The following is an 11387-nucleotide window of genomic DNA, read 5'->3' on the forward strand; positions in this document are numbered from 1 at the left end:
AAGGGTACTTGATCGAGTTGACGACTCATGAAACATAAAGAATCAACTGGGCAAACTCAATTGGTGCTTTTGGAGTGCAATATAGGCGACATTTGATTCGATCTGGAGCACAAAAAGCTATTACTAGCTCATTGGGTTATTGACTATTGGATCCTTTTTTGTGAATGAGAGATCATATGCATTTCATTATTTGATTTGATTTGATTTCGTGCAAGAAACTGATCTTCAGTTTGTTGGTTATTGACATATGGGCATTACATAGTTCTTATATTGTGGCTTGCAAGTCAACAACACACCGATTTTAGTAAATTTATTGGGTTTTGGATTTTCTTTTCATTTTGATTCTTTTGGCATCAGGTCCAACCTATCAATTCAAGGGTTTAATATATCAATCATTGATTTCGTTCCAAGTAAAAGATTCTGTAATGATCTCGTGCGGTCGATATAAATACATATTAATCTCAAGACGGATGATATGTGCTCGAGTCTGGACTAGCAGCTACATATCAAAGGTGGATGCTTGAGATGTAGACCGGGCAGACCCTCTAAATTCGTCTTGTATATTCTCAAGTCAGATTCATTGTATGTTGTGAGAGTGACTGTAGGTATAATGAAAGAAGTTGAGGTCAATTGTTAATCGACCCAAGTCCTAAGACATAAGAAGGGAAGGGTGCAACCGTGCAAGTGAAGCTGCTCCCTGATTCCCAAATAGTAGCTAATCACTGTCCATCACCCCTAGCTAAACCTAAAAACAGTCATGTAAATGATGTTTCTAAAAAATGTGCCCATTGCAGCATACTCCTCGAAAGCTTTAACATCAACCCCGAGCCGAAACTATGAGGCACTCAAACGTCGATAACACGAATCCAATGGTCATGAGTCGAGAGATCAACGTCCGATGTTGCCACCTATTTGGTAGCGTTTTCTTGGAAAAGATCTCAACTGCTAGACATATCCGGTGGAGCATGAAGAAGCAGCTGACTTCACCTGTTATCTGCGTTTGGCCCATATGGTAAAAAATAATCTCATGCATCACCGCTAATATATACACCAAATTTTGTCGAGTACGGCAGGTAATGTAGCCCACATACGACCAACGGCATGTTTGAAAATGTCGACGGTGGGTTCGTATAGAGTGAACGTAAAATACTTGTGACCATGAGGTTCTATCATTTGCCACAAAAGTCTTAGAGTGGGGTGGAGAGGTATGGCTCATTAAACTGTGGCTCAAGCTCTATGCCCAGCAAGGCACAAGCCATGGATGCAACCACAGTTAGGACGAGTTCAATGAGCAGATAAATGTGCAAACAATAAAGTAGTAAAGCATTGGGATGAATGTAGTTAATGTAATAACAGGCGCATAACAAAATGGATGGAAATCACCTGTTCCGGATTTCCCAATGCCAAACCTGTGCCACTAATAAAAGTCTGACATGTGGAATTCAACCAAGAAAACTTTAACAGAGCTCTAACTCTGTAAAAAAAAATCCCAGTTCCTCCTCGTTTCTTCTTCCTTTTGCCTTCTTCGATCAAGAAAACGAATCAGATCAGATACAATCATATCAGAGACAAATAGACCTTAATTGACAAGACCCGTCCCGAAAACACACAGTAAAACAGACAAGTCTTGCGGGGTCCACTCTTAAAAGAGATTATACCGAAATTTCGGCATAACCTCCTCTAAAAATAGACAACCCATCCTGAAATAAAACTGAAACACTTCAACTATAATAATCAACCACCACGCCTGGAGTCCTTCACTCCCCACAACGAGAACCAAGTCATAGCAGTACTTAAACAACCCAAACCAAATATTCAACTACATTACTTAAACATGAACATCAATCAAGATTAAACTCTCTACTTGGGTCGTAGACCTTAAAAAAAAAACACTTCAACTTAATTTACATAATCCCATGGTTCTCAGAGCACTAAGGAAGGAAAATAAAACAACTACTCATAGGTTAACAGGTAACCTACGATCAGCAAGGAGCAGCGGAAAATCTATGCCTCAACTCCTAGGGAAACCGAACAGGAGCTCTGCAATCTGGGCATTTGAAAACAAAGGGCCCAGGGAAAAGTATTTAAAAACGTTAGCGTGAGTGGACGAAAAATAAACTAATTAATACGTCCAAGAACAGAATAATATAAAATCAAATTTTTATATGCTTTTCCATTTATACGGAATTTAAGAATTTCTATGCATGCAAATATTATAATCTCAACAAAATTCACACTAGCCCCTCTAGTCATAAAGCAATAAGAAAAATAAACGGATTCTTCATATAAGAAACTTCCAAAATAATGGGCTAGTCAAATTAACATCTCAAATAAAATATCCTATATGGCCATATAAGTGAGTCTCCCAAACTCGGTTGCCTCCCAGGCATAGTACTCCCATACTCCTTGTACCTTCACGTCGAGTTGACGGATAGGGCACAGGGCTTGCGTGATGCCGCCGGCAACATCACATCACCACTACGGTGGAAAGGGCTTGCGTGACCCCACTTGAAATATGGGAGTCACATCACCTCGAATGGTGGAACGACATACTAGCATTGACATCATATAATCCAACAAATATGGCATAAGAAAGGAAAATATAATTTCATGTGAGTTTCCCCGAAACTCATCTTTAAAACTTAAGTACGATTCCTAACCGTACTCGGAAAATTCCAAGAGAAAAGAAATAAATTAAATTTAATAACGTGTCCCACACGTTAAAATGCTCAAAGTAATAATTAAGCCAAATAATCCACATATTTCAAATCTCCAATCATGCATGCATATTCCATTAAAAACAAAGTGTCCACTCACAATATAGATGGCTAAGCCTGACGTCGGTCAGAGCCCTCCTCACGTGGTGTCTCCTCTCGTCCTGTACAAAACGAGATTTAAGGTCCGAGACAATAACTCAAAAAAATAACAATTTTTAACAAAGTAAGGTAAAGTCTTCCTCACTCCCTCTACACACCCAAACCTAAGAAGAACTCCAACCTTATTTTTACTAATCATCTCCAATTTTTCCTCAACGTTCTAACATATAAATACAAATATGGAAATTTCCATGGATGAGGCTCACCTCTACTTTTTCACCAAAATCAACTTAAAAATTTCCTAAATTCCTACCAACAAATACCATAATTTTCAATACTTCAATACCACTCATTTCTCATTCATGGAGCCACCAAAACTATCCCAAATTCCAAACACTCTTCACCAAAAAAAAAAAATCACCATACCATACAACAACATTTATCTCTTCTAAAAACCATTCACCAAAAATTACCGACCAAAAACCACCACCAAACCGGCAGCAGCCACCGGCAGTGGCGGTCAACTGCCGGCAGTGGCAGTCAACCACCATCACTCTCACAACTCCGACCAAAATTAACAAAGTATACACCAAACTCTTCCTCTCATCAAGTATTAGAACAATTATAACTAACACAAAACCCACAAATCAAGGGTTTGGCCGGAAAACACCTCACAAGCTCAAGAACACAAAACCCCCGATTTGCTATATACTCCCAATCGATCTCCTACCTTTAGGGGAAAGACTAACCAACAAGAGTGCATCAAAACCCTACCTTCAGTTTCCCGATTGGTGGCCGGATAAAGGAGTTCCGGCTCCTCAAAACCGGCGGCTTGACAGCGCTCCCGTGAGCTGCTGCCGGAGAGAGGAGGACAGCTACCACCCCAGAGACGTCGAGCGGAGTCCCAGCTGCCGAACGGGACCGGTGCGGCGGTCAGACGTGGTTAGACGGCGGCGATCTGTCGGAGAGAAATCGGATGGGTCGGGGTCGGGCTCGGCTCGCGGAGAGAGAGAGTGGAAGGAGTTGTTGACTTTTCTATTTTTGTTCCCAAACATAACCAGAAGGCCTCACTTAAAAACCCCAGCCCACATATGGAAAGTCTTATTATTTAGCTAGAACCTTTACCTACGACTCTTATTCGAGTAACTAAAAATCTACAAGTTTGTCTACACCACCTCAATATAGAATAAAACAAATTTCCGAATTGATTAACTACAAGTAAAACGGATACCACAGTATAAAAATAATTACTAGGTTCGGGGTGTATCAATTCTCCCCTCCATATAAAAATTTCGTCCTCGAAATTTCCATACCTGTCAATAAAAGAGGTGGGATACTGCTGCCTCATCTTATCCTCCGGTTCCCAAGTAGCCTCCATAACCTGATGACTTCTCCAAAGGACCTTAACAAGTCGAACCGTCTTATTTCTCAGCACTTTCTCTTTTTGATCCAAGATCTGAACCGGTTCTTCTTCGTAGGTCAAATCCTTCTTTAAACTAATGGGTTGTTCTTGCAAGATATGAGAAGGATCGGCTACATACTTATGGAGCATAGACACATGGAAAACATCATGGATCCGGGATAACTCTGGGGATAACCTCAAACGATACGCTACTGGGCCAACCCGCTCCGTAATTTCATAAGGACCGATGTACCTTGGGCTAAGCTTTCCACGTTTCCCAAACCGAATCACACCCTTCCAAGGGGATAACTTCAGGAATACCCAATCACCAACCTGAAATTCAAGGTCCCTTCTACGGTTATCTGCATAACTTTTCTGTCTCTGATTACCTTGATGTTCTCATTAGTATGAAAAACAATTTCTGGAGCAGCAAATTCTCTTTCTCCCACTTCATTCCAGCATAAAGGTGTACGACATTGCCTCCCATATAAGGCCTCAAATGGTGCCATACCAATGCTAGAATGAAAACTATTATTATAGGCAAACTCCATCAAAGCCAATTTCTTAACCCAACTCCCTCTAAATTGCTTCACACAAGACCTCAACATATCTTCTAAGGTCTGAATAGTTCTCTCGGATTGCCCATCGGTTTATGGATGAAAGGCAGTGCTAAAACATAATTGAGTCCCCAAAGCCGTCTGTAACCCTTTCCAAAACTTTGACACAAAACAGGGATCCCGATCAGATACTATAGATTCTGTCACCCCATGAAGTCTGACAATCTCATTTACATACAATTCTGCCAATTTCTCGAATTTATAGGTTTTATTAACCGGCAAGAAGTGTGCTGATTTGGTGAGTCGATCAACAATTACCCATATACCATCATGACCATCTCGAGAACGAGGTAAACCATAAACAAAATCCATAGTGATATGATCCCATTTCCACACTGGAATCTCTAACGGTTGCTGCAACCCTACTGGCTTTTGCCTTTCAGCTTTCACCTGCTGACAAACCAAGCATCTACTCACAAATGCTGCAATCTCCCTCTTCATATTTGGCCACCAATAAAATTCCCTCAAAGTCCGATACATTTTAGTACTACCAGGATGCATGGCATAAGGAGAATTATGAGCTTCCTCTAAAATCTCTTGCTTAAGCACTTCATTTCTTTTGGCACACAAAGTCTGTTTTTAAATAATAATACCCCATCTTTTCCAATGGAAAACCCCACCGTGGTGCCACCACGTGTTCTTTCAATCAAGCGGATGATGGAAGGGTCCTGACATTGTGCTTCTCGCACTCTGTCAATCAGAATCGGTCTCACATGGAAACTAGCAACCAAAGTACCAACTCTATCCACCGACAAATCAACTCCTGTAGCTCGAAGTTCATAAAGAAGAGGAAGTCGAACTGTCCTCAAATAAGATAAGCTACAAGTAGGCTTCCGACTAAGAGCATCTGCCACAACATTTGCTCTTCCAGGGTGGTACTCAATAGTGCAATCATAGTCTTTAATCAACTCCATCCACCTCCTCTGCCTCAAATTCAACTCCTTTTGTGTAAAAATATATCGGAGACTTTTATGATCTGTAAAGATCTGACACTTAGCTCCATAAAGATAGTGTCTCCACAACTTCAATGCAAAAACCACTGCGGCAAGCTCTAAATCATGGGTTGGATAATTCAACTCATGCGGCTTAAGTTGCCTAGAAGCATAAGCAATTACATTTTCATGCTGTATAAGCACACCACCCAAACTCACTCTTGATGCATCATAATATATCACATACTCTCCACTATCATCAGGTAAAGCCAACACAGGAGCACTAGTTAACCGATTCTTGAGTTCTTGGAAACTTTGCTCACATTTCTCAGACCACTCAAACTTAACTCCCTTTCTCGTCAATCTTGTAAGTGGAGCGGCGATCTTAGAGAAATCTCGTACAAAACGACGATAATAACCTGCTAGACCCAAGAAACTACGGATCTCCGTCACACTATTAGGTTTACTCCAATTAGTCACCACTTCCACCTTTTGAGGATCCACACTAACACCCTCAGCAGAAATAACATGGCCCAAGAATCCAACAATATCCAGCCAAAACTCACATTTACTGAACTTGGCATATAGCTCTGCACACCTCAAAGTCTGAAGCACCAGGCTCAAATGTTTAGAGTGTAACTTCTCACTCTTTGAATAGACCAGAATATCATCAATGAACACAATGACAAAACGGTCTAGATATGGGCGAAACACCCTATTCATCAAATCCATGAAAGCCGCGGGTGCATTTGTTAACCCAAACGACATCACCACAAACTCATAGTGACCATAGCGTGACCGAAAAGCAGTCTTGGCTATGTCAGAGTCTCTAATCAGCAACTGGTGATACCCGGACCTCAAGTCAATCTTAGAAAAGACTTTAGCACCCCTCAACTAATCAAACAAATCATCAATGCGGGGCAAAGGATACTTATTTTTCACAGTAACTTGATTCAACTTCCTATAATCAATGCACAACCTCATAGTACCATCTTTCTTCCTTACAAACAACACTGGGGCACCCCAAGGAGACACACTAGGCCTTATGAAACCCTTGTCTACTAACTCCTACAATTGAACCTTCAACTCTTTCAACTCTGTCGGGGCCATCCTGTAAGGTGCCTGAGAAATATGGGTTGTTCTAGGGAGTAATTCAATGGTAAAATCTATCTCCCTTACATGAGGTAAACCAGGCAACTCCTCCGGAAAAACATCAGGAAACTCCTTGACTACAGGAATATCTTCAACCTTAAGAACTCCCATACTAGTATCCACAACATGAGCCAAATATGCCTGACAACCCCTATTCAGCAATTTACCTGCCGTGGCTGCTGAAATCAAGCAAGATGGCAAAATATTCCGCTCTCCACAAAACGTAATCTCCGCTTCTCCGGACTTCGGAACACTACAATTTTCTGGAAACAATCGACCAAAGCCTGATGTGCCTCTAAGAAATCCATCCCCAAAATCACATCAAAATCAATCATCTCTAATGGAATTAAATTTGCCTCCAAGTTATACCCCTCAACCAGAACTTCACAAGACCTAAATACCCAATCAATTTTAAACACATCACCCGAAGGCAAAAACACATACCATTCCCCCGGGAGAGGAGATGAGGGCACATTAGCATGAAGTGCAAATCTACTAGACATAAAAGAATGAGTAGCTCCCGGATCCATCAAAGTAAATGCAGGCTGGCCAAAAATAAACAACGTACCAATGATAACCTCGGGAGAGGTGCGACCCTCCTGAAATGTCATGGCATGAACTCTAGCCTGAGTGGTAGGGCGTCCTCTCTGACCTCTACCCTGCTGGGGACCGCCTCTAACTGCTGAACTAGCACGTGAGCCACTACTAGAAGCACCAACTGAAGTCTGACCTGCAGTCTGGTAAAATGTAGGCGCGACTCCCTGAGTCAAACGGGGACAATCTCTCTTAAAGTGACCTGGCTCGCCACACTCGAAACACCTAACTGGCTGATATTGTCTAGACTGACCTGAATGACTACTGTGGGCTCCACTACTACCACTCATACCACCCCTAAACTGACTAAAGGGGCGTCTGCCTGTAGATCCCCCAACAAATCTCCGGCTACCTCTAAGCCTAGATCGGGCTGAATGACCAGAACTGCTACTACGTCCACTACCCACAGAAGATCCGGAACCAGATGTAGATGCCGCTCTCTTAGACGGTCCCTAACTAGGGCCACCAAGGTCTCGGGGTCGGCTACCCATCTGTGAGGTCTCAATATTTAAAGCTGCCCCAACTGCATCACTAAATCTCGGATACAATACCGCTTGCATCTTTTCCTCATACTCACCCCCAAGTCCCCGAACAAACCTGTATATCTTATCATGCTCGTCCCGTACCAAGTCAGGAACATGATGAGCTCTAGCAAGGAAATGCTGCTCAAACTCCAAGATTGACATATCTCCCTCCCTTCTGCAAATTCATAAACTGATCCTGCATCCTATGGAGATGAGCTCGACTACAGTAACGATCATTGAAATGGGCCTTGAACTCATCCCAAGCCATGAGAGAAGCATCCCCATAATCTCTAGTAATGCCAACCCACCAATGCCATGCAGGGCCATGCAACCATTGCACTGCCACGAATACCTTACGGTCATCAGGAACATTTAACCTTGCAAACACTCTCTCTATAGTCTCAATCCACTCCTGGGCCTCAATGGGATCCTTGGCTGTAGAAAACTTCTCAGCACCATTATCCTTGGCCCTCTTAATGCTAAAATCAGGCGGGGGTTGAGGGTTCATTGCTGCAGCAAACTGATTAACAATCTGCTCAAACGCTCCCAGCATACCCTCTTGTGCATTCATGTCATCCCCCACCGGAGGAGCTCTCTGTGCTCGGCGTCTAGGAGGCATAGTACCTAAGATAAACATAGATTAGAAATTCACACTTGGACAATCTAGTATTAAACTAGATGCCATTAATCCAACAGGAAGGGGAACCTAATGCTCTGATACCAACTGACAAGACCCACCCCGAAAACACACAGTAAAACAGGCAAGTCTTGTGCGGTCCACTCTTAAAAGAGATTATACCGAAATTTCGGCATAACCTCCCCTAAAAATGGACAACCCATCCTGAAATAAAACTGAAACACTTTAACTATAATAATCAACCACCACGCCTGGAGTCCTTCACTCCCCACAACGAGAACCAAGTCATAGCAGTACTTAAACAACCCAAACCAAATATTCAACTGCATTACTTAAACATGAACATCAACCAAGATTAAACTCTCTACTTGGGTCGTAGACCTTAAAAAAAAACACTTCAACTTAATTTACATAATCCCATGGTTCTCAGAGCACTAAGGAAGGAAAATAAAACAACTACTCATAGGTTAACAGGTAACCTACGATCAGCAAGGAGCAGCGGGAAATCTATGCCTCAACTCCTAGGGAAACCGAACAGGAGCTCTGCAATCTGGACATTTGAAAACAAAGGGCCCAGGGAAAAGCATTTAAAAACGTTAGCGTGAGTGGACGAAAAATAAACTAATTAATATGTATCCAAGAACAGCATAATACAAAATTGTTACAGAAAATATGATATGGAACAAGGTCTACTCATTCTCATTAGAAACCCTCTTTATATAGAGGTGAATTTCAACGGTAATTACACGCACATAATGACGATAATCAATGGTAATAACAATGTACATAATGACTGATATAACTAATTGAGCCGTTACATCCGTTAATCACTAATGCCTTAATCTATTCTCGTCAGTTACTTTGACGAAGGCACACATAAGGTATTTTTCCTTCAACACTCCCCCTTGTGCCAAGTCAAAGTTAAAACAGTACATATGGTGTTGCCTCATTAAAAACCTTGCCAAGTAACAAAAACCCAATGGGACAAAATAAATCTTGATCGAAGGGAAAAAGAGCACAACACACCTATGTGTTAGTCTCCCCCTGAAGTCTACACTCCCCCTGACTTTTACATCAATCAAGGGTGTTAGGAACGTCCTCACATTCCTATGTTTCTCACAGGGTATCGTTGTTTTCCTAATGGTGAATACATGACCATTTTGGAAACAACCTATTGGTCGTATATAGATACTTTGCATTAGTAATGACCTACCAAAGCATTGCTTGGTGTATTGGTGTAGGAGATTACAGTTCCATCTGCATTCCCTTTCGACTTGCTTTTAGGATATGATGAACCTAAGTCAATGGTTTCTTTATGTATCATGATACATTTTAGTGGCGTTGCGTTGGCGCTTGAACAAGTTCAAATGAGAATGTATTACTCGGTCGTGTTCATTGGGCTAAGTACAATATTGTGCCTATTGCACTTTTAGAAAAGAGTTTTCATTTCTCTACCCTTCTTGGTCATCTTCCTTTGGACGAAATGGATTTTCTTTTACATCCAAACAACAACCGATCATTGGGAGTGCTAACAGTATGCATTTTGTCCATGTAAATCGCCTGAGAATCTTTTGGACACATGCAGACTGGTGGATTAATATTCCACAAACTCGTTATTAACCGAGTTTCCCAAGATTATTCATCTCAATTCAGATTTCATATAGCTCGTGGTTTCTCTTACTTCTCCAAGAGTACCTACTATGTTCCTATCATCAACATAGATAACTATAATTGCAAATCCGGAACTCTTTTCTCTATGAGTACGCAAGGACATAGTTCATAATTTTGTATCTCTTTCCACTCAAGTAGTCACTTGTATAAAGTGAGCGTTTCAATTCTAATTACAAACGCACTCTGTGGTTTAGAGTTACTTGAGTTGGATAGTTTAAGGCCATCGGGCACTTTTATGGATATCTCCCAATCAAGATCCCTATGGAGATAAGTAGTAACCACATAGATGAGCTGCATTTCCATTATGGGAGATTATTTCTCCTCGTTGTCAATCCAGAGCGTTGCGAGAAACCTTGGCGCCACAAGGCGAGCCTCTTTCTTTAGGGCTTCATTCTTCTCATTACGCTTTATGACAAAAACTTTTTTATGTCCTGCGGGCTTTACACTTGGTAAGGTTAGCACTACCAAACCAAATACCTGTCTCTTTGTCAGAGAATCTAGTTCTTCCTGGATCGCACTTTTATGTAGGTCAATATGCTCTTTGTTAACATTTTTCAACAAAGCGTGGTTCGATACCTTCGTGCTCTATGATTCCTTGAGCAACAGTATGAATCATCAATGTGTATATACTCTCGTAATCTGTTGAGATTTTGTCTCTGGAATCATTTTAAACATCGGAGCGTCCTCCAGTATTGATTCATGGACATAATTGTAATCAAAGACAATCTCATGAGAGAGATTCTTTACATTGATGAGGTTGTGCCTTACTTACCCAATTCCTTTAGGCAAGTATTGATCGAACCAAGTGGCCTCCCCCTATTCCCTTAGAGAGCCACGGCCTCAACCACACCTCCACTAAGTGTGGTTGCATCGCCTCTATCTGCAGCGACGTGCCCCTTATTGGGGACTTTTATCCTTGCAGGCATTTGCAGCTAACATGTGTGATCTCGTCACTTCAACAATATCTATAAACGTATCAGGCATCGAAACTGTTACGTTCAAGGTATCGATTATGTGGGGATCAAGATGAGACAGAGTGGGG

The sequence above is a fragment of the Fragaria vesca genome, linkage group LG6 (genome assembly GCF_000184155.1).
Source record: "Fragaria vesca subsp. vesca linkage group LG6, FraVesHawaii_1.0, whole genome shotgun sequence".
Taxonomy (NCBI): Eukaryota; Viridiplantae; Streptophyta; class Magnoliopsida; order Rosales; family Rosaceae; genus Fragaria; species Fragaria vesca.